Source organism: Chiloscyllium plagiosum, unplaced genomic scaffold (genome assembly GCF_037043375.1).
Source record: "Chiloscyllium plagiosum isolate Xiang-an unplaced genomic scaffold, Cpla_swu_hap1 HiC_scaffold_43, whole genome shotgun sequence".
Lineage (NCBI taxonomy): Eukaryota > Metazoa > Chordata > Chondrichthyes > Orectolobiformes > Hemiscylliidae > Chiloscyllium > Chiloscyllium plagiosum.
Genome location: NW_028270181.1, coordinates 44,003,806 through 44,028,132, shown reverse-complemented (window position 1 = coordinate 44,028,132; position 24,327 = coordinate 44,003,806). Strand labels below are relative to the sequence as shown.

Here is a 24,327-nt window from a genome sequence, read left to right as displayed (position 1 = left end):
ACAGTGAGGAAGATTATCAGAAAATGCAGCAGGACCTTGATCAGCTAGGGAAGTGAGCGGAGAAATGACAAATGGAGTTTAACATACCGAAGTAAATCCACAGGACCCGATCAGCTGTAACCCAGAACTCTATGAAAAGTTAGGGAACTGATTGGTGGGCCCCTTGCTGAAATATTTGTATTAACGATAGTCACAGGTGAGGTGCAGGAAGACTAGAGTTGGCTAACATGGTACCACTATTTAAGAAAGGTGGTAAGAACAAGCCAGGGAACTATAGACTGGTGAACTTCACTTCAGTGGTAGGCAAGTTGTTGGAGGGAATACTGAGGGACAGGATTTACACGTATTTGGAAAGGCAAGGATTGATTAGGGATAGCCAACATGTCTTTGTGCATGGGAAATTATGTCTTACGAACTTGTTTGAGGTTCTTGAAGAAGTCACAAAGAGGAATAATGAGGGCAGAGTGGTGGACGTGATCTGTATAGATTCAGTAAAGCGTTCGACAAGGTTCCCCATGGGATATTGGTTAGCAAGGTTAGATCTCATGGAATACATGGAGAACTAACCATTTAGGTACAAAACTGGCTTGATGGTAGAAGACAGATAGTGGTGGTGGAGGGTTGTTTTTCACACTGGAGGCCTGTGACCATTGGAGTGCCACAAGGATTGGTGCTGGGTCCACTACTTTTCATCATTTATATGAATAATTTGGATGTGAACATAGCATGTATAGTTCATAAGTTTGCAGATGATACCAAAATTGGCGGTGTTGTGGACAGCGAAGAAAGTTACCTCAGATTACAACGGGATCTTGATCAGATGGGCCAATGGGCTGAGGAGTGGCAGATGGAGTTTAATTTAGATAAATATGAAGTGTTTCATTTTGGGAAAGCAAATCTTAGCAGGACTTATACACTTAATGGTAAGGTCCAAGGAAGTATTGCTGAACAAAGAGACCTTGCTGTGCAGGTTCATCGCTCCTTGAAAGTAGAGTCGCAGGTATATAGGATAGTGAAGAAGGCGTACGACAAGCTTTCCTTTATTGGTCAGAGTATTGAGTATCGGAGTTGGGAGGTCATTTTACCGATGTACAGGAATGTTAGTCAGGCCACTGTTGGAATATTGCATGGAATTCTGGTCTCCTTCCTAACAGAAGGATATTGTGAAACTTGAAAGGATTCAGAAAGAATTTACAAGGATGTTGCCAGGGTTGGAGGATTTGAGCTATAGGAAGAGGTTGAATAGGATGGGGGGCTGTTTCCCTGGAACTTTGAAGGCTGAGGGGTGACCTTAGAGGTTTATAAAATCATGAGGGGCATGGATATGGAAAAGAGACAAGGTCTTTTCCTTGGGGTGGGGAGACCAGAACTAGAGGGCATAGGTTTAGGTCGAGAGGAGAAAGATATGAAAGAGACCGGGAGTTTCATGCCGAATGTTTGGGCTTTAAGGAGTGTACTGGAACAGAGGGACCTTGCATTTCAGGTGCATGGTTCTCTGAAAGTGGAGAAGATATTTGGCACACTAGCCTTCATCAGTTTTGGCATTGAATATAGAAGTTGGGAAGTTGAGTTACAGATATACAGGACGTTGATGAGGCTGCACTTCGGAGTATTGCATTCAGTTTTGGTGACTTTGCTCCAGGAAGGATGTTACTAAACTGGAAAGACTGAAGAAGAAATTTATGAGCATGTTGGTAGGACTCAACTGTCTGAGTTCTGAGGAGAGGTTGGATAAGCTTAGGACTTTTTTTTCTTCAGAGTGCAAGAAACGGAGGCTGGATCTTATAGAAGTGTACGAGATCATGAGAGGCATGGAAAGTGTGAATGCACTCAATCTTTATCCCAGGCATGGGGAATCGAGGACTAGAGGGCATCAGTTTAAAGTTAGTAGGTAAAGAACGAAATGGTAACTGAGGGGAAATGCATTTGGAATGAGCTGCTTGTGGAAGTGATTGAAGTGGGCACATTAACAACATTTAAAAGTCATTTGGACAAATACACGGATAGAAAAGGTTTAGAAGGATATGGGCCAAGCACAGGGAAATGGGGATAAGGTGGAGGACATGTTGGTCGGCATGTATCAGTTTGGGCCCATCTCCATGCTGGAGGACTCCATGACTATAAGGGAAATCGATGGAAATAAAACCTAATAAATCCCCTGGGCCTTGTGCTCTCCATCTTTAAGGATGTCCTTAATGAAGTCACCCGATGCATTGTTGATCATTTTCCAGCATTCTGTAAACTCTGGAAGGGCTCTAAAAGACTTGGCAGCATGGTGGCTCAGTTGTTAGCCCTTCTGTTTCACAGCATCTGGAACCTGGGGTTCAATTCTAGCCTTAGGTGAATGTCTGTGTGGAGTTCGCACATTGTCTGATGGGTTTCCCCTGTGTGCTCTGGTTTCCTCCCACAGTCCAAAGATGTGCAGGTTAGTTGAATTGGCAATACTAAAGTGTTCAGGAATGTGTGGGCTAGATGCATTAGCCAGGAAAACGTAGAGTAATAGGGTAGGGGAATGGTTCTGGGTGGGATAATCTTCAGAGGGTCAGTGTGGACTTGTTGGGCCAAATGGCTTATTTCTACACTGTCGTGATTCTATGACTGGAGGGGAGCTAATGTGACTGCCTTTTTTTCTAAAAAAAAAGGATGGACAAAGAAAATGGGCAATGATAGGCCGGTTAGCCTGAAATCAATGGAAGGGAAAATGTTAAGGACATAATAACTAAGCATTTGGAAAGCAGTGACACGATTGGTCTTAATCAGTATGGATTCACGAAAGGAAATCATGCTTGACAAACCGTCTGGAATTTTTGACGATGTGTCCAGTACACAAGGGTGAATCAGTTGATGTTGAGACTTTGGGCTTTCAAAAGGCTTTTGACAAGGTTCCACACAACAGATTAGTAAGGAAAGTTATGGCTCATGGTATCGGAGGTTGTGATTTGATGTGGATAGAGAACAGGTTGGCAGACAGGAAGCAGAGAGTTGTAATAAACTGTTGCTTCTCAGAGTGGCAGGCAGTGATGAGTGGGGTACCATAGAGACCCTAGCTGTTCACAATACACGTTAATAGTTTGGATGAAGGAATTGAATGCAACATTTCCAAATGTGCAGACAGCTGAGTGGTAGTGTGTGTTGTGAGGAGAATGCTCAGAAGTTGCAGAGTGACTTGGATAGGCTGGCTGAAAGGGTAAATACTGCAAAAGCAACATAATGTGGATAAATGAGAAGTTATCCACTTTATGGCAAAAACAGGAAGGCAGATTATGATCTGAATGGTGGCAGTTTAGGAAAAGGTGAAGTCTAACGAGACCTGGGTGTTATGGTGGAACGGTCACTGAAGGTTAGCATGCAGGTGCAGGAAATGGGGGAAAGCTCATGGCATGCTGGCCTTCAGAGTGAGAGGATTTGATACAGGACGACGAATGTCTGATTGCAGTTATATAGGACGTTTGGGAGGCCACACCTTGAGTACTCCGTGCAGTATTGTGGTCTTCCAATCTGAGGAAGGACATTCTTCCTATTGAGGGAATCTCACAAAGCTTCAACAGACTGATTCCAAGGATGGCTGGACTGACATATGAAGAAAGATTGGATCAATTGGGTTTGTACTCACTGGAATTTAGAAGAATGGGGACAGCCATTGAACCTATGGAATTGTCTACCACAGAGAGCTGTTGGGACCAGGTCATTAGATGTATATTCAGGGAGCTGGAAATGGGTCTTCAGGCTAAAGGGATCAAGGGGTATGGAGAGGATGCAGGAGTGGGTACTGAAATTGAATGATCAGCCATTATCTTATTGAATGATGGTGCTGCCTTGAATGGCCAACATCTGCAGCTATTTTCTATGTTTCTGAGGGTGCAGCAAGTCAGTATCACTGAGCAGACTGGAAGGAGTGTTCTGCAGGTCAGTATCACTGAAACAGATTGTGAGGATGTGGTACATGAGGATAGCGTTGATTTCTGCTTAAAGCAGCTTGAGAAGAGAACAGTAAATTTTTTAAGATTGTGCTGGTTAAGTGCATCTTTAAAAGCTCGAAATTAGAAAGCATTTAGAGGAGGGTGGGGTGAGTACTGTGCAGTCCACTCCCTTAAACAAACAATGGTTGGAAGTTTGGACTGTAGTGGGAGTGCTTGGAGTGGGAAAAAGGCCTCTAGTGTAATTACTATTGTTGAAGGGAGTATCTAACAAGCTTAATTTCAGGGGATGTCATAACCAGTCTTGCAACAATCATGGAACAAAATCTCAATTGTCACAATAGCACTGAGCCAGCTCATAGCCTCCCATGTCACCTAACCACTATCAGCAGGGCATCATGGGGACAATTAAACCTCCCCATGAAAGCAGATTGATCTTCTCCACACTCCAGCTGACTCCATCTCCACTCCCATAAACATTAATTAATTCCCTTGTAGATCCAACTTCTGTCAAACTCAACCTTGATTCGCGATAATGACTCAGCAGCTGCTGCTCTCTGTGGAAGAGAATTACAAAGAGTTAGTTGTGCTCAGTGAAGATGAAGACTGTCCAACAGTTCATCAGTCTCTTTCACCCAGGGCTGGTGTCCGTATCCCATGAATCAAAACTCATTTGTCCTACATCTATTATTCAGCTTCAGATGCCAAACTATGGTCCGATTTCCACATTGACAATTTCATCGGAGCAGTGCAGAGTCTGTTCAAATTGTCATCTTGTGTTTAAATTTAATCCTCAGATGGTCAGGTTCCCTCAGCAGAATCCCTTTCGTTGTCCCTCCTGTGTTCTTGATACCTACATGGATCACCATGTGCAAGGTGATTTGTTTTTATTCACGGATATGGACATGACTGGCCAGGAATCCAGTGACGCAGGGAATGTTCTGGAAACTGGGTTCAGATCCTGACATGGCAGATGGTGGAATCGGAATTCAGTAAAATCCTGGAATGAAGAGTTTAATGATGACCATGAAACCATTATTACTTATTAGGGAAAGAAAACACATCAGTTTCACTGATGTTCAGGGAAGGAAATTGTCATCCTTACCTCATCTAACCTGCATGTGATTTCAGACCCACAGCAATGTGGTTCACTCTTAATTGCCCTCTAAGCAATTAGGGTTGGACAAAAATTCTAGCCTGGCCAGCCAACCTGACATCTGTTGCATCTGTGAATGGGTCAAGACACCGATATCGAACAAGCTCTGAACCCCTGAAAATAAAACAATGCTCCAGGAAAAGCCATCATCACCTGTGAAGGCTCAGTGAGCCTGTATCGTTTTCAGAAACAAAACTAAAAATTGCTGGAAAGCTCAGCAGGTCTGGCAGCATTTGTTGATAGAAATCAGAGATAACATTTCGGGTAGAGTGATTCATCGTCAGAAGGGATTTCCCTCCACAGATGCTGCTAGACCTGCTGTGCTTTTACAGCAATTTCTATTTTATCTTTCTGATTTACAGCATCCACAGTTCTTTCAGTTTTTATTCTGCATTGTTGTGTGAGTGTCACTGGCATGCTGTCTTTTAGGAGAAAGTGAGGTCTGCAGATGGTGGAGATCAGAGATGGAAATGTGTTGCTGGAAAAGCGCAGCAGGTCAGGCAGCATCTAGGGAACAGGAGAATCGACGTTTCGGGCATTAGCCCTTCTTCAGGAAGCCCTTATTCCTGAAGAAGGGCTAATGCCCGAAACGTCGATTCTCCTGTTCCCTAGATGCTGCCTGACCTGCTGCGCTTTTCCAGCAACACATTTCCATCTGCTGTCTTTTACACCAGTTCCTGTATCAGGATCAGCACATGGCATGACAGAGAAAGAAATGGGACAATCTTTCTACAAAAAGTATGATCAGAAGATTTTGTTTTAATACTTGGTTCTCATACATGCTTCTATTCTGCCATTTCCAGTCACTATACTATCACTGATAGAATATTCTCTTCAAAAGAAAAAGCAGTACTGGAAATACTTCAATATAATGCAAAAGAGTGAGGAGATCATTCTAACAAAGTGTAGGAAAGTTCTGTCACTCAGTGAGAAATAGCTCCCACCAGAGTCTTGCAACTTACTCCTGTTTGTGCAGTTACCAGGAACCCGGGGTTTTGTGCTCACTGTTCCATTCACAAGCTTATCCTTTATTTCTCTCTCCCTGGAGCTGCTTGATTGTGGAGCCCGACCCCAGGAAAAGACAAACCCAGGAATATCCAAAACAGAGCTGTCACTGAGTGAATCCAGAGGGTGGATGTTATTGGCAGAGGATTTCCTCTCAGCTGAGAGGCACAGTCCCCTTTCACTCCGACACAGATTCACCTTCCAGCAGGCTTACTGGGTACGGTAGTGAGCAGGAACCTGGAGTAACGTACCCCACAGGCCCACGAATATTGAGTGTAATTGTTAGTGTTCCATTGCAGCCAAGACAGAGTCCCATTCTGGCTCCTTCATGCCTGTGCATGTTCCCAACAGAAAACATTGAGGCAGAGATATCCTGTAGAAACCACACTGTGAGGCCGTGTCTCTGAATGTCTGGGCCTCTGACCTCACAATGAGAGATGACCCTCGCTTAGCTCGAGTGGAGACTGGAAAATCTTCAATAGAATTTCAACCTTCAGCACAGACGGTTGAAAGAAGTAGGGGTGGGTGCAGAATCAGCAAAAAATGATGACAGCAGTGATGCTTATAACTTCCAAGGTTCACACAGTCCCCCTCAGTCTCGATCGGAGCGACTTCCCCATCTGGAGTGAATTCATTTCCCCACAATTAAACAGAAACTATAGAGGTGGAAACACTGTGTAAATAACGGGCAGACTGGGGTTAGTGTTCAATAATAAATACAAAAACGTATTGAAACTAATCTGTATTGTATTTCTAATACTGAAGCAGCTCATAAACACTCACTTGATCCATTGCAGACGCTGCAGTTTGTACACGGTGGAGCAATGAGGGGACAGGATTGTTGGTTAAGATATTGAGTGAGATGGACAACTCCATCAGTGACTGGTTTGTACTGAGAGCGAGGGCAAGTTTCTCAGCACAAAGTTCTGAGAAGGAAGCAGCACGTAGCCTGGGGGCCACAGAGAAAGAACACGAACCACAGTTTATTAATAACAGTATTTCTGACACAGATATAACTGTAAAGTAAGGGAGTTTCTGTTCCAGTAAACTGAACTGAAGACAAGAAGCAGGTGGAATGTTCCCAGGCCCTGAATGACATAGATGACAATGAGAAGCCTCAGAGCATCCCATCAGAACTCAAGCAGTGCCTTCCATGACATCAAGAGCAATAAATTACAATTCCCAATTGAGTTTGTCTCTGTTTTTTCAGTCATGGGAATCGGGCATCGCTGGCTGGGCCAGCATTTATTGCTCATTCCTAGTTGCCAAATTCAAAAGGTGGGAATGAGCTTCTTGAACCACTGCAGTCTAACTGTCCATTGTGGGTGATCCACAATGCCTTTGGGTGGGAATTCCAGGAATTTCACCCAGTGACAGTGATATTTCCAACTTAGGATGGTGAGTGGTTTAGAGGGGAGCTTGCAGGGGTGGTGCTCCTATTCACCTGCTGAACTTGTCCTTCTAGATGGAAGTGGTCATGGATTGAGTAGGTACTGTCGAAGGATCTTTGGTGAACTTCTACAGTGAATCTTGTAGGTAATACGCATTGCTGCTACCGAGCATCGGTAATGGGGATGCTTGTGGACGTGGTGTCAATCAAGTGCACAAGGACATAGAAACATGTACTGAGATTGATATTTAGCCCTCAGTCCCAGTTACAAAACAAATTACTTTAGTTCTCCAACCTCATCATGTTAAAATCAAGATGAGTTAATATTTGAATTAAGTGCAGAAATTTTCTGCATTACCAACAGTAAAGAACTTAGAAATGTCATTACTAAGGACCAATTAAATATAAGCAAGGTTACATCAATACTGTCCTTAAATCTCAGATTGAATTCAGAGGAATATTTCAATTTTCTTGATTATTCTGTGCATAGTGAATGTAACTAGTTCTAAAATTTAGGAAGCATAAAATATTTTCAGAACTTAGTGCATCCATTAACTCAGAGTACATTGGGTAAAAATGTTCCCATTGGTGAAAGAATTGGGAACCAGAAAGTATTTATTTTCGGTAAGTGGTAAAAGAAGTAATGGCAACACGTGGAAATTATTTCCTGCATTAAATGGTTAGGATCTGGATTGTTCTGCCTGAGAGTGTGGTGAGGTCAGTACAAATCATGCATTCAAGACAGCAAAAGATTATTTTCTGAAAAGCAAAATCTATAAATTGACATCGAGATGGGGACAAATACCTCTGTGCAGATGTTTGTGAGGAAAGCTGGCTGAGTTTCTGAATGGCATCCTTTTTTGCAGTATCACTCAATGGTTTATTAGTAACAGGTTCAATAATGCAGCTCAATTAGATTCTGGGTGATCCACGATGGAGGACGGGGACAATTTCTGGCTCTAATAGCTGCTCCTTTTTTTGAGGTATTTTGGGTGTTGGAGGGGATTTTGTTGAATTCCAGGAGCAGAAATTACTGTTTCATATGGTGTTGCATTGTTTTGGAACTCTGGAGTTAAAAAAACAACACTTCTAAAAGGGAGAAGAACAGACAAAGGAAGCACATGGTGAGGTCAGTGCAGGAGAGACAGACAGAGAGAGAGAGAGAGAGAATGAATTGGTTTGTGAGGCAATGAGGAATTTACAAGAGCAAGGGGATGTGATGGATGGCAGTTATGGGAAGTTGTTGGAGGGGGAGAAATGAGTCTCAAATACAGTCAGATGGGTTAACTCCAGGAAAGGTAAGAGAGATAGGTAGGTAGTGCAGGAATCTTCTGTGGCTATCCCCATTTCAAACAAGTATGCTGTTTTGGAAAATGTAGGGGGTGATGGAATCTCAGGGGAACAAAGCACAAATAGCCAAGTTTCTGGTATTGAGACTGACTCTAATGTAATGAGAGGTACATCGGGTTCAAAGCAATCAATTGTGTTCAGTGACTCTCTAGTCTGAGTTACATATAGACGTTTCTGTGGCCAGCAGTGAAAAATCAGAACGGTGTGTTGTTTCCCTGGTGCCAGGATCAAGGATGTCTCAGAGGGTGCAGAATGTTCTCAAGGGGGAGAGGGGCCAGCAGGAGGTCACTGTAAACACTGGAACCAATGATATAGGAAGTGAAAGGGAGATTACAGCGAGTTAGGCAGGAATTTTAAAAGGAGGTCCTCGAAAGTAGTAATATCTGGATTACTCCTGGTGCTACGAGCTAGTGAGGGCAGGAATAGGAGGATAGAGCAGATGAATGCATAGCTGAGGAGCTGGTGTATGGGAAAAGGATTCACATTTTTGGATCGCTGGAAGCTGTTTTGGGGTCGAAGTGACCTACACGAGAAGGACAGAGTGCACCTAAATTGGAAGGCGACTAATATACTGGCAGGGAGATTTACTAGAGCTGCTTGGGAGGATTTAAGCGAGTAAGGTGGAGGAGTACAACCCAGGGAGATAGTGAAGAAAGGTTTCAATCTGAGACTGGTACAGTTGAGAACAAAGGCAAATCAAACAATCAGGGCAGGCACGGACAAAGCAGAGAACAAGATAGGACTGATCAATTAAACTGCATTTATGTGAATGCAAAAGGCCTAACAGGGAAGGCAGATTAACTCAGGGCATGGTCAGGAATGTGGGACTGTGATGTCATACCAATTACAGAAACAGGGATCAGGGATGGACAGGACTGGCAGCTTAATGTTCCAGGATACAAATGCTGCAGGAAGGACAGAAAGGGAGGCAAGAGAGGAGGGGGGAGTGGCATTTTTGATAAGGGATAGCATTACAGCTGTACTGAGGGAGGATATTCCCGGAAATATATCCAGGGACGTTATTTGGGTGGAACTGAGAAATAAGAAAGGGATGATCACCTTATTGGGATTGTATTATAGACCCCCTGGTGTAGTCAACTGGAAATTGAGAAACAAATTTGTAAGGAGATATCAGCTATAGGGTGGTTATGGTGGGGGATTTTAACTTTCCAAATATAGACTGGGATTGCCATAATTTTAAGGGTTTAGATGGAGAGGAATTTATTAAGTGTGTCCAAGAAAATTTTGATACAGTACGTGGATGTACCTATACTAGGGAAGGTGCAAAACCTGACCTACTCTTGGGAAATAAGGCAGGGCAGATGACTGAGGTGTCAGTGGGGAAGCACTTTGAGGCCATGGACCATAATTCTATTCGTTTTTAAATAGTGATGGAAAAGGAGAGACCAAATCTAAAAGTTGAAGTTCTAAATTGGAGAAAGGCCAAGGTATTAGCGAAGAACTTTCAAAAGCAGATTGGGCACAGATGTTTGCAGGTAAAGGGACAGCTGGAAAATGGGAAGCTTTCAGAAATGAAATAACGAGAGTTTAGAAAAAGTGTATTCCTGCCAGGGTGAAAGGAAGGCTGGTAGGTATAGAGAATGCTGGATGACAAAAGAAATTAAGGGTTTGTTTAAGAAAAAGGAAGCATATGTCAGGTATAGACAGGATAAATCGAGTGACTCCTTAAGAGTATAAAGGAAGTTGGAGTATACTTAAGACAGAAATCAGGAGGGAAAAAAGGGAACATGAGATAGCTTTGGCAAATAAAGTTAAGTAGAATCCAAAGGGTTTTTACAAATGTATTGAGAAAAGGGTAACTCGGGAGAGAATAGGGCCCCTCAAAGATCAACAAGGCGGCCTTTGTGTGGAGCAACAGGAGATGGGTCAGATGTTAGAGTATTTTGCATCAGTATTTACTGTGGAAAAGGACATGGAAGATATAGAATGTAGTGAAATAGATGGTGACATCTTGAAAAATATCCATATTACAGAGGAGGAAGTGCTGGATATCTTGAAATGCATAAAAGTGGATAAATCCCCAGAACCCAGGTGTACCCTGTGAGAAGCTAGGGAAATGATTACTGGGTCTCTGACTGAGATATTTGTATCATTGATAGTCACAGGTGAGGTGCCGGAAGACTGGAGGTTGGCGAATGTGGCGCCACTGTTTAAGAAGGGTGGTAAAGACAAGCTAGGGAACTGGAGACTGGTGAGCCTGACGTTAGTGGTGGGCAAGTTGTCAGAGGGAAATTGATGTACACCTATTTGGATGGGCAAGGGCGGACTAGGGATAGTCAACATGGCTTTATGCATGGGAAATCATGTCTTACAAACTTGACTGAGTTTTCTGAAGTAACAAGGAGGGCTGATGATGACAGAGCTGTAGATGTGATCTACATGGATTTCAGTAAAGCATTTGACAAGGTTCCCCATGGGAGACTGGTGAGCAAAGTTAGATCTCATGGAGTACAGGGAGAACTAGCCATTTGGAGACAGAACTGGCTCAAAGGTAGAAGACAGAGGGTGGTAGTGGAGGGCTGTTTTTCAGACTGGAGGCCTGTGATCAGTGGAGTGCCACAAGGATCGCTGCTGGGTCCATTACTTTTCATCATTAATATAAATTATTTGGATGTGAGCATAAGAGATATAGTTAGTAAGTTTGCTGATGACACCAAAATTGGAGGTGTTGTGGACAGCGAAGGTTACCTCAGATTACAACAGGATCTAGACCAGATGGGCCAATGGGCTGAGAAATGGCAGATGGAGTTTAATTCAGATAAATGCAAGGTGCTGCATTTTGGGAAAGCAAATCTTAGCAGGACTTAATGGTAAGGTCCTAGGGAGTGTTGCTGAACAAAGAGACCTTGGAGTGCAGGTTCATAGCTCCTTGAAAGTGGAGTCGTTGGTAGATAGGATAGTGAAGGCAGCGTTTGGTATGCTTTCCTTTATTGGTCAGAGTATTGAGTACAGGAGTTGAGAGGTCATGTTGCGGCTGTACAGGACATTGGTTAGGCCACTGTTGGAATATTGCGTGCAATTCTGGTCTCCTTCCTATCGGAAAGATGTTGTGAAACTTGAAAGGGTTCAGAAAAGATTTACAAGGATGTTAAAAATCACACAACACCAGGTTATAGTCCAACAGGTTTAATTGGAGGCACACTAGCTTTCGGAGCGACGCTCAGTCACAATCACCTGACGAAGGAGCGTCGCTCCGAAAGCTAGTGTGCTTCCAATTAAACCTGTTGGACTATAACCTGGTGTTGTGTGATTTTTAACTTTGTACACCCCAGTCCAACACCGGCATCTCCAAATTACAAGGATGTTGCCAGGGTTGGAGGATTTGAGTTATAGGGAGAGGCTGAACAGGCTAGAGCTGTTTTCCCTGGAGCGTCGGAGGCTGAGGAGTGACCTTATAGAGGTTTATAGAATCATGAGGGACATGGATAGGATAAATAGACAAAGTCTTTTTCCTGGGGTCGGGGATTCCAGAACTAGAGGGCATATGTTTAGGGTGAGAGGAGAAAGATATAAAAGAGACCTAAGGGGCAACTTTTTCACACAGAGGGTGGTATGTATGTGGAATGAGCTGCCAGAGGAAGTGGTGGAGGCTGGTACAATTGCAACATTTAAAAGGCGTCTGGATGGGTATATGAATAGGAAGGGTTTGTAGGGATATGGGCCAGGTGCTGGCAGGTGAGACTACATTCGGTTGGGATATCTGGTCGGCATGGATGGGTTGGACCAAAGGGTCTGTTTCCGTGCTGTACATCTCTGACTCTAATTGTAGCTACCCAGTTGTTATGAATGAATGTCCAATACTGATTAATAGTTCTATTACACATTAAAAATAATGTACAAAATGATTATTGACAATTTTGCTGATACGACTTGTCATAGTGTTTAAAGCCACTACTGATCAATGTGCAGTGAGAGCAGAGATGAGATTTTACTGCACCTACTCTGAAGCCTCCCTATCCTTTCTGTAATGTGGTGACCAGAATTGAATGCAACACTAACTGTGACCTAACCAAGACCTAATGAAGCTGCACCATACATCCTGAGTCTCGTATCAATTCCTTAACCAATAAAGGCAAGTATGCCATATGTTCTTACCACCATACCTACCTGCATGGCCACTTTCAGGGAGCTATGGACTTGAACCCCAAGATTACTCTGTACATCAGTGCACTCAGTGTCCTGGCATTAACTGTCTACTTTTCGTTAACATTTTATCTCCCAAAGTGCAGCAACACACAGTTACCTGCATTAAACTCCACCTGCCATTTCTCTGCCTACGTTTTCTACTGATCCAAATTTCACTGTAATCTTTGACATTTGCTACACTATCCAAACAATTCCACCAATCTTTTTGTTATCTGCAAACTTATGAACCCACCAAACTACATTTTTATACAAGTCATTTATATGTATCGCAAACAGTAGAGTTCCCAGGATAGATTTGTGCAGAACGCCACTGGTCATGGACCTCTGGCCATAAAAAAAACTATTCCACTACTACCCTCTGCCTTACAGGCAAGCCAATTCTGAATCCAAGCAACCAAGCCACGGTGGATTCCATGCATCTTACTCTACTAGATGAGCCTACCATGAGGGACCTTGTTAAAAAAAGCCTGACTAAAAAGCATGTTCACAACATCTACTGCTCCATCCTCTCGATCACCTTTGTCACCTACTCCACAAATCGAACCAAGTTAGTAAGGCATGATCTGCTCCACACAAAACCATGTTGATTGTCCCTAATTCAGCCATGCGTTTCCAAATGCATGTACATTCTAAGTATTCTCTTCAACAGCTTCCCAACCACGGATGAGAGACTCACTGGTCTATAGTTTGTTGGATTATACCCATCGCCCTTCTTGAAAGAAAAACATTTGCTACTTGCCAGTCTTCCAGGATCTATCCAATGGCTAGTGAAGTTGCAAAGATCATTAAGGCCCTAGCAACTTTCTCTCTTTCCTCTGAGATAGAAACCATCAGGCTCTGGAGACTTCTTCACCTTAAAGCTCTTCAAGAGACCCAACACTTCTTTCTTGATCTCAAAATGCTGTAGCACGTTTGGATGTTCTGCATTAATCTCACTATCCTCCATACCCTTCTCCTGGTGAATACCAATGAATGTTCCCTCCTTCATCCTCAAGTGGTCCAACCTGCTCCTCAGTTATCCTCTTATTATTAATGTATGTGTAGAATACTCTAGCGATTGTATTAAATGCTAATTGCTGAAATCATTTCACAGCATCTTCTTGCTCTCCTAATTTCCTGCTTGGGTTATTTCTGCTTTTTTTATATTCATCACAGGCCCTGCCCAATTTTAGCTTTCCAAAACCATTACATATGCTTCTTTTTTTACCCTTGGACTAAATTCACACTTTCCCTTGTTATCCAAGGATCCATTACATAGCCTTGTCCTTCCTCCTCTCCGAAACATGCTGTTCACAATATTGACACCCTGTAAACTCTATTCCAAACTTTCCCCTAACTCAAAAAATATCCATTAACCATCACTCTCTCTCTCTTTCCCACCATATAGTTAATGTTGTATCCATGTTGCCCCTACCTGTTGTACCATGAACAACAACCTTCCTTAAGTCTGTTGCGTGGTACCTTCAGGAAATTCATGTAAACTCCATCAGTAGATTGCCCTCATCAACACTTTGTTAAATTCATCAAAAAACATCAGCAAGATAGTTGTGCAGAATTTCACTGACTTGTCCTAACCAACCCACCTTTTTTAGCCTGACTACTACCTTTCTCCCAAATAACTGTTGCCAGACGTTTCCCTGGAGTTAAACAGACAAGGTCGTAAATGGCAGGATTTGCTTTACAACTCTTTTTAGAAATAAAGGTTGCCTTGCTAGCAACCCTCCAGTCTCCATGCACCTCATCAGATTCCAGGGAATCTTCTGCATAGTGCCCCCATAATTTCTCCTCTCACTTAGTGCAAAATCCTTAGATGCATCAGATCCAGTCCTGGTGTCCTGTTACATCTGAGTGCCAACATAAACTGGACAAGTGATTGGATTGGATCCCTTCATTGTGGAAACAGGCCATTGAGCTCAACAAGTTGACACCGAACCTCCAAACAGCATCCCACCCAGCCCCAATCCACAGCCCAATTCCTGTAACCCACCATATCTTATGGCTACCACACCTATATGCCCCTGAATACTATGGGTTACTTGGCATGGCCAATTTACCTAATTTGCACATTTTTGGACTGTGGGAGGAAACTGGAGCACCAAGCGAAAACCCACACAGACAGGGGGGACAACATATGAACTCCACACAGTCGGCCAAAGGTGGAATCAAATCTGGGTCCCTGGTGCTGTGCGACAGTGCAAACCATTGAGCCACCACGTCACCCAAAAGGAAAAGGTTCAGAGTGATACGAGCGAAACACAGCTAACCGGGACTAGTTCAGTTTTGGAAATCCGGTTAGGATAGACGGCTTGGGCTAAATCGCCTATTTGCATGCGGTGTGACTTCTTTCTTATTCTTTGAAAATTAATTAGATTACTTACTTACAGTGTGGCAACAAGCCCTTTGGCCCAACAAGTCCACACTGACCCTCCAATGAACAACCCACCCAGACCCATTCCTCTGCATTTACCCCCTCACCTAACACTACGGTCAATTTAGTGTGGCCAATTCACCTAACCTGCACATTTTTTGGGATTGTGGGAGGAAACCGGAGCACCCGGAGGAAACCCACGCAGACATGGGGAGAATATGCAAACTGCACACAGATAGTTGCCTGAGGCAGGAACTGAACCCGGGTCTCTGGCGCTGTGAGGCAGCAGTGCTAACTGCTGTGCCACCATGATGACCATGAAAGAGTTTAGAAAAGATTTACAAGGATCTTGACAGGGTTGGAGGGTTTAAGCTATGGGGAGAGGTTGAATAGACTGGGCCTGTTTTCCCTTGAGCACCTGAGGCTAGGGATGACTTTGTAGAGGTTTATAAAAGTCATGATGAACATAGATAGGTTAAACTGACAGGGTCTGGAGTTGGAGGAGTCCAAAACTAGAGGATATCAGTTGAAGGACAGATGGGAAAGAAGGGATTGAGGGGCAGCTTTTCACGCAGAAGGTGATGCATATATGGAATAAGTTGTCAGAGAAAGTGGAGGAGGCTGGAACAATTACAACATTTCAAAATTTAAATTCAAACAACACCAGGTTATACTCCAACAAGTTTAATTGGAAGCACACTAGCTTTCGGAGCAACGCTCCTTCATGACTACAACCTGGTGTTGTGTGATTTTTAACTTTGTACACCCCAGTCCAACACCGGCATCTCCAAATCATAACATTTAAAAATAATCTTGATGGGAAAATTAATAAGAAAGGTTTAGAAGAATATGGGCCAAATGCTGGCAAATGGGATTAGATTAGATTAATTATAGGATACCTGGTTTACATGGACGATCCGGACTTTGGGAGTGAATCCCTTCCTTCTGCTGTTCCATCTTATGGTGATCCTTGTTCCATTGGGACAAGAACTTTCCACACTCAGTCCTGTCAATGTGACCATTCACCTGTTTGATCTAACACCATTTCATTTTTTTTTCTTTTTCTTTTTTTCTTATTTTTTTTCTTCTTTTTTTTATTTTAAATTTAATCCCCACACTACCACCTAAATGCGGTAGTGCTTATTTTATCCCCAGCACCCATGGTGTGTGTGTGCAGGGGTGAGACACAGTGAAAGACACAAAGTGCACGAATCTTTATTCAATTTCCACCACCAGGAAGATAGGAAAACACCCGGGTGGCCAGTGACAAACACTGCCCTTCTGGACTGTGTTTATTTTCTCTTTTTATAGGAAAACACCCGGGTGGCCAGTGACAAGCACTGCCCTTCACAGCAAGGGACAGTGCTGTGTGATCAAAACAGTGAAGGAGAGGGGAGGGAAACACCATTTCATGTGGTGGCTGGTGGATTACAGGGTCAGCATGACCCAGGTGAGGGGAGAGGTTGAGAAGGAGAAACCTTCATGGTAACCCCAGCTGGTTGTGGGAATTGAACCCATGCTGTTGGTATCACTCTGCATTGTGACAACTGTCCATCCAACCCACCTCACTCCAGGTGGCTAACCCTGTACAAAATGAATAAGAAGGGTTTAAAAGAATATGGGCCGAGTGATGACAAATGGGATTAGATTAATATTGGATACCTGGTTTACATGGACAAGCCGGATCAAAGGGTCTGTCTCGGTGCTGTACAACTATGATTATTGATTTCATCAAGTTCCTCCCCTCACCGGGACAGGCACGTTATCTAATATGATCTCCGACCCATTGTCTCCACAATTAATTTGCTAACTAGTATCAAAGATATTTTCTCGCCCTCATTGGATGGATGATAAAACTATAAACTCATTCCGCTGCAGCTGAAACCACGCAGAGTAAATGACACCACCATTTCCGGGTTTAAACACTGCGCGTGTGCAGTTCGCCTCCGCGACTTCGCGCAGACTCAATTCAACGGAGGCGCCTCGAGCCTGCGCACAACTCTTCAGGGCGGGAGTTAACACTGTCTGCGGCTCCGATTGGTTAATTAGACTGTCGGTCGCCGTGGTGCCGTCCAATCAGGAGTCCGGACAGCAGAGCGGGGTGGGGCCAAAGGCAGGTGTGAGGAAGGATCAGGATGGCGCTGGAAACGCACAGCAGCTCAGGCAGCACCCGCGGAGCACGGAAAGCAACATTTCGGGCAAAAAACCTCCCTCAGGATTTCCCTGCTCCGCGTTTCCAGCACCACCCACCTCCGCCGCTGAGGAAGGATCTCTCCACCTCCGCCGTGAACCCCGCCAGATCCGCGGAGCGTTTCCATGAAGTTGTGACTGTGTGTGTTTTTGGGGCCTATTTCCACGCCGTGGGGCCATCCTGACCCTCCCTGACATCAGTCCGTCCCTGCCCGGGTAACACCAGCTGTTTGGTGTTACCTCCCCCACACACTCTATATCTGAACATTAACAGTTTGTTGACCTTAACGCCGTCGGGGGAAAGATTTTGGTTTGAAACCAACCTCCTGAGTCCAGTGCAGCCGAAACCCCCGGGAGAAGAGAAGACCAACCCACCGCCGTCCCGCGGCTCCCGGTTTGAAATGCTACGCATGCGCAAGCCCCGCCCCCTCCCTCGCGCAGTGTCGGTTAAACGGCGGCGCCTCGAGACGCCTCAGGGCGGGACGTAGCTCAGCCCCCGGCTCCGATTGGGTAAAGGCTCTGTCGATCCCATGGTGCCGGCCAACAGAGATCGCGGTCCCGCTTGGGGCACCGCCCCCAGGAGGTGGATCGAGGCGGGAAAGTTGGGTTGAGGATGATCAGGTCAGCCATGGTCTGACTGAAAGGTGGAGCAGACTTTGGGAGTGAATCCCTTCCTTGTGCTGTTCCATCTTATGGTGATCCCTGTTCCATTGGGACAAGAACCTTCCACACTCAGTCCCGTCAATGTGACCATTCCCCTGTTTGGGTCTGACATCATTTCATGTGGTGGCTGGTGGATCAGATTGTGAGGAGTAATTATAAATGTTGTTATCTGCAAAAATCACAAGGCTGAATCATGAAAGAGGAAGGGGAGGTGTAGGTTAAGCTTGTGCAAACAGTTATAAGCATCTGTTTCCCACTTCTGCAAAAACATTTTAAAAAAACCACAATCAAGAGGTCATAAGGCTCAGTGTGGATAAAGAATGGGAGGAAATGTTGCTTTTGCAATGCAAGGAAGCAGATGGCAGTGGAAGAGGATACGCTAACAATGGACCACAGCAGGATGTGGTGAAATGGCCAAGCAAGATTTATACTTTGTTATGCACAAGGCCGGATAAGGCAAGAGATAAACAACAGTAATGGGTGCCGGGTTTAGAATAGTGGGAGGAGGGAAAGAGTATTGAATTGTATATAGGTTGTGTACTCGTTAAGCTTGGTGCGCCTATCTTAGAGGCGCCACGCTATAATAAACGATACTGCTGCTTCAGATCTTGTCTCGGACTGAAATGATTGAAGTCAGTGGGTTCTATTTTCCACAATTAGGGGCTTGTCCGGGATATTCTTCCATCGCCGGGGAGAGTGGCTGGCACTGGACACTGGGAAGGCGCGTCCCGCTCCCAATTGAGGAGCGGTCTCCTGTCCCGGTTTGGTCCGCTCCCATTGGGTGACTGGTACGAATCCCGCAAGAGGGACTGGCGAGGGCCCTGAGAAATGGGGGGGGGGGGGGGAATAGGCAGAGTAAGTCAAACTGAGACGAAGTAAAGGAAGAAAAAGTCCCTGGTAACATTCCTCCAGAATGTCAGTTGGGGAGGATGTTGCGGGAATGGGCAAGTAACACTTGTAGAAGGGAAAAAGATAAAAAGAAAATGATGAAATATTGTTGTTTAGTATGGACCAAAGAACCAATCCTTCGTCCGGTTATCTTCTGGCCAAAGTACGGTTCGGATGAGGATTGGGTATGTCAATATTTAGATTTGTATGTGAATGAAAAACAATCTTTTAGTCAAGAAGAGGCGGACTATGTGTCCTGTTGGAAGGGCAGGTTGGGAATGATGGTAGTAAAGAAAAGGGGTTCACCTCTGCCCCACCCAGTCCCTGGGATCCTCTTGGCTTCTCACCCCCACCCCCGTATCATAAAATCAGATTAGGTGAAAATAGAGGAGGAAGAGAGACAGACAGACAGGGAACGGATGACCCTCAAGAGGAGGAAGAAGGGGCGGTGGATGGGGATGTTTTTGTCCCAGACCCTCAATCCTCAACGAAAGACAGGGAAGATAAAGTAGATATAGAGGACGCCTCCGGAGTATCTAAATCAAAGCCTAAGGGGGAAAAACAAAAGCAAAAAAAGGGGAAGAACGTAAAGAGTTATCCCCTTTGGGAGGTACCAATAGGGGACAAAGAGTTTGGGTTTGTAAGTGCCCCCCTCACCAGTGGGGAGGTCAGAACATTTAAAAAGGAGATGAAGGTCCTGGTTGAGGATCCGGTAGGGTTGTCTGAACAAATTGATCAATTATTGGGGCCCAGTCGATGTACATGGACTGAGTTAATGTCTATTTTGAATATACTATTTACTGGGAAAGAAAGGGGACTTATACGAGGAGCAGCCATTAAAATATGGGACAGGGAACATCCCATTGGGGATGGGGATGCTGGAGAGGGAGAGCCGAAGTTTCCCCTCTGAGACCCCCAGTGGGAAAACCCGGAGCACAGAGAAGAAATAAGGGAATTGAAAGACCTGATTCTAAAAAGGAATAAGAGAGGCAGTTCCAAAGTCGCAGAATTTGACTAGAGCCATTGAAGTTAGACAGGAGAAAAATGAGACTCCCTCAGCTTTCTTGCAAAGATTAAGAGACTCAATGCGGAAACACTCTGGAATGAACCCTGAGGGCCCAGTGGCACAGGGTCTTTTGAAAGTACATTTTGTGACAAAGGCATGGCCAGACATACAGAAAAAGATACAGAAGATAGAAGGGTGGAGTGAGAAACCATTAGATGAATTATTAAGAGAGGCACAGAAAGTGTTTGTAAAGAGAGAGGATGAGAGACAAAAACAGATGGTGAAAATGATGGTAGCTACGGTTGATGAAGTAGTTAAGAAAAGAATGGAACCATATTGAGCAACCGGAGCGGCGGGAGGCAGCATGTAGGACAGAGAGAGAGAGGGAGAGGACAAGGGGGAGCATTTGATAGAGGGTTCGGGTGACAGGGGCAGAGATGGAGGTCTCCACAGGCAGGATGCTATTATTGTGGAAAGATAGGGCATTTTAAGCGGGAGTGTCCTGATCTACAAAGGGAAGAATGGGCAATTCCGCTAATGAACTTTGATGAAGAATAGGGGTGTCAGGGGTTCCTGCCCTCGGGGGCCCACCAGGAACCCTTGATAAACTTGAAGGTGGGACTCTGTAGGGAAGAGGTAGTCTTCCTCGTAGATACGGGGGCAGCACGGTCATCGCTGAATTTTAAACCAAAGAAAGTAGAAATGTCGACACGGTCAATTACTGTTTCGGGGGTAAAAGGGGAAGGATTTACTGTTCCAATATTTGAACCTATGATGATAGAAGGTCCGAAGGATAGGATCACAGGGGAACTGCTGTATGTCCCTGATATAGGAAGTAACTTACTAAGGAGAGACTTAATTATCCTCTTAGGACTGGAGATTGGAATTCAGGAAAAAGAATTAGTTGTACAAATGGCAATGTTGACAAAGGATGTGGAGAAAGAGATAGACCCTATTGTATGGGCTAGAGAAGAGAATCGTGGAAAACTACAGTTCTCTCCCCTTCTAATAAATTTAAAAAGAAAATGGGACGTTGTCTGTGAGCAACAATATCCCATTTCCATAGAAGGTAAATGAGGACTGCAACCAGTAATTGAAGGACTGATTAGAGATGGACTGTTGGAGCCATGTATGTCTCCTTATAATATCCCAATTCTACCAGTGCGGAAATGTGATGGAACTTATCGATTGGTGCAGGATTTGAGAACATTGAATCGAATAGTACAGATCAGGCACCCAGTGGTGCCAAACCCCTACACGTTATTAAGTAAGATCCTTCATGACCACAAATGGTTTAGTGTGATAGATTTAAAGGATGCCTTTTGGGCTTGTCCCTTGGCGGAGGAAAGCAGGAATTTGTTCGCCTTTGAATGGGAAGACCCCAAGACAGGACGGAAACAGCAGTACCGGTGGGCCGTGCTCCCCCAGGGGTTTACAGAATCCCCGAATTTATTTGGACAGATGTTAGAACAAATATTGGAGAAATTTAGCAGCCCCAAGGGGACTATCATGTTGCAGTATGTAGACGACCTCTTCGTAACAGGAAAAAGAAGAGAAAAAGCAGTAGAAGCCACTAACAAATTATTGAATTTCATGGGTCAGCAGGGACTGCGAGTATCTAAGAACAAACTGCAATATGTGGAGCGAAAAGTGAAATACTTGGGGCATTTAGTTAGTGAGGGAAAGCGAAAGATAAGCCCGGAACGGATAGAGGGAATAGTGGGGATGCCGCTGCCCAGGACTAAACGGGAGTTATGTAAACTTTTGGGTCTAACGGGATATTGCCGATTGTGGATTGATTCCAATGCTCAGAAGACTAAGAAATTATATCTCAAACTATTAGAGGGGGAACCAAAATGTCTAAGTTGGGATGATGAGGAAAAAGAACTAGTTGAGGAACTCAAAAGAGATCTGATCCATGCCCCCGTTTTAGCCTTACCTTCCCTAGATAAACCTTTCCATCTCTTTGCTACCGTAGATAAGGGAGCGGCTTTGGGTGTATTAACCCAGAGCTGGGGAGGAATGAAACAGCCAGTAGCATATCTTTCGAAGCTATTGGCTCCATATCCCGGGGATGGCCTGAGTGTGTGCAGGCCGTGGCTGCCACTGCACTGTTGGTGGAGGAAAGCAGAAAGCTTACATTTGGGGGAGCCCTAATAGTAAGCACCCCACACCAAGTGAGAACAATCCTAAACCAAAAAGCTCGGCAATGGTTGGCAGACTCGCGGATTCTGAAATATGAGGCAATATTAATAGAAAAGGATGATCTAGTGTTGGTCACGGACAATTGTTTAAATCCAGCTGCCTTTCTTTGGAAAGGGGAAGGAGAATCTCCTCACAATCCAGGGCACGACTGCCTTGACATTATAGAATACCAAACTAAGGTCCACATGGACCTGAGAGATGTTCCGCTTCATGCAGGGGCCCGACTTTTTATAGATGGATCATCCCGAGTGACTGAAGGGAAAAGGCATAATGGGTATGCAGTTGTAGACGGGATGGAAGGTAGTGGGTAGAGGCAGGAAGGTTGCCAAATGGGTGGTCAGCTCAAACCTGCAAACTCTCTGCATTGGAAAGAGCCCTTAGGGCATTAGAAAATAAAGAGGGAACAGTATACACTGACTCTAAATATGCATTTGGTGTTGGCACTTTCGGAAAGATATGGCAGGAAAGAGGACTGATCAATAGCTGGGGGAAGGAATTAGCACACAAGTTGATTAAACGGGTCTTGGAGTCCCTATTACTCCCCCGAGAAATAGCGGTAGTGCATGTAAATGGTCATCAGAAAGGAAATGAACCAGAAGTTAGGGGGAATAGACTAGCTGGTGAAGTGGCTAAGGAAGCAGCCCTGAGCCCATAAGAAGTGGTGATTCATTCCCTAATACCTACTGTCCCAGGTCCTCGGGAAGCTCCTATATTTACTGAAAGAGAGTAAAAAGAATTGAGAGATTTAGGGGCTGTAAAAACAGCTGACGGGCATTGGATGTTACCTGATGGAAGGGAAATGTTAAACAAAATGACGATGCGAGAAATTATGGCTGTCCTACATCGAGGCAGCCATTAGGGAGCACAAGCAATGTGTGACTTAGTTCTTAGAGAATATGGATGTAAAGGAATATATACAATTGCTAAACAAATATGTGAGGGATGTATAATATGCAGAAAGGTAAATAAGAAAGTCTTGTGAAAACAGACCCCAGCAGGAAGAGACCCAGGATTGAGACCCTTCCAGAGTATACAAGTAGATTATACTGAACTACCCAGTGTAGGAAGATTAAAATATATGCTGGTCATAGTAGATCATCTATCTGGTTGGGTTGAAGCATACCCCCCTAGCTACTGCCGCTGCGAGTGGGGTGTCTAAAACAATATTAGAGCACATAATTCCCCGATATGGGCTAGTGAACAATATAGATTTCGACCAAGGAACTCATTTTACCTCTGAAGTGTTACAGGGGAGTAATGGAAGGGTTGGGAATTTCCTGGGAGTTCCATACTCCATGGCACCCGCCATGATCAGGAAAGGTTGAGAGAATGAACCAAACACTCAAATGACAGCTGTCTAAATTGATAGTAGAAACCAGACTCCCTTGGACTAAATGTTTATCTGTAGTTCTCTTGCGAGTACGAATGGTCCCAAGGAAAGATTTGGGACTATCCCCCTATGAAGTCTTATTTGGATTACCTTATCTGCAAACAAATGGGGAATTGCCAATTCCTGAAACTAAAGACTTGTTCTTAAAGAAGTATATACTGGGCTTGTCCTCCTCTTTGTCTTTCCTCAGGAAACAGGATTTATTGGCACAGACTCCACCCCTTGAATTCACCATTCATCCCATCCGGCCGGGCAATTGGATCTTAGTAAAATCATGGACAGAGACTACATTGCAGCCGGACTGGGAAGGGCTGTACCAGGCTCTTTTGACTACCGAAACGGCAATAAGGATGGCAGAGAAAGGCAGGACTCATTACACTCGGATCAAAGGGCCAGTGGACCCTCCAGTTGAGGAAGTAGTCTGGACAGCCGAATCAACGCAAGACCCGCTGAAACTCAGACTAAAGAGACTTTGAGTAACTGACTACACAGTGGCGACGCGAGCGCGGGATTATTTCTGTAAGATTGTATATTAAGTCTTTTGGTGCTTCAGCACCATTTGTAGAATGCTGGAGATGCTTAGAGTTATGATGCTAGCTCTCTTAGTATTGGGATTTTGTCAAACATAATTT

The 24,327-nt window shown here is 44.4% G+C and overlaps 1 long non-coding RNA gene across 1 annotated transcript; it reads right to left on the bottom strand.

Annotated features, from left to right (window-relative positions):
- Window positions 1-5,818: 5,818 nt before the first annotated feature.
- LOC148137512 (uncharacterized) lies at window positions 5,819-17,884 on the bottom strand. The gene is made up of 3 exons (XR_015754301.1): window positions 17,867-17,884; window positions 6,862-7,027; window positions 5,819-6,751 (listed from the first exon to the last, which is right to left on the bottom strand). It is a non-coding gene; the product is annotated as an uncharacterized LOC148137512 (long non-coding RNA).
- Between the last annotated feature and the right edge of the window lie 6,443 nt (window positions 17,885-24,327).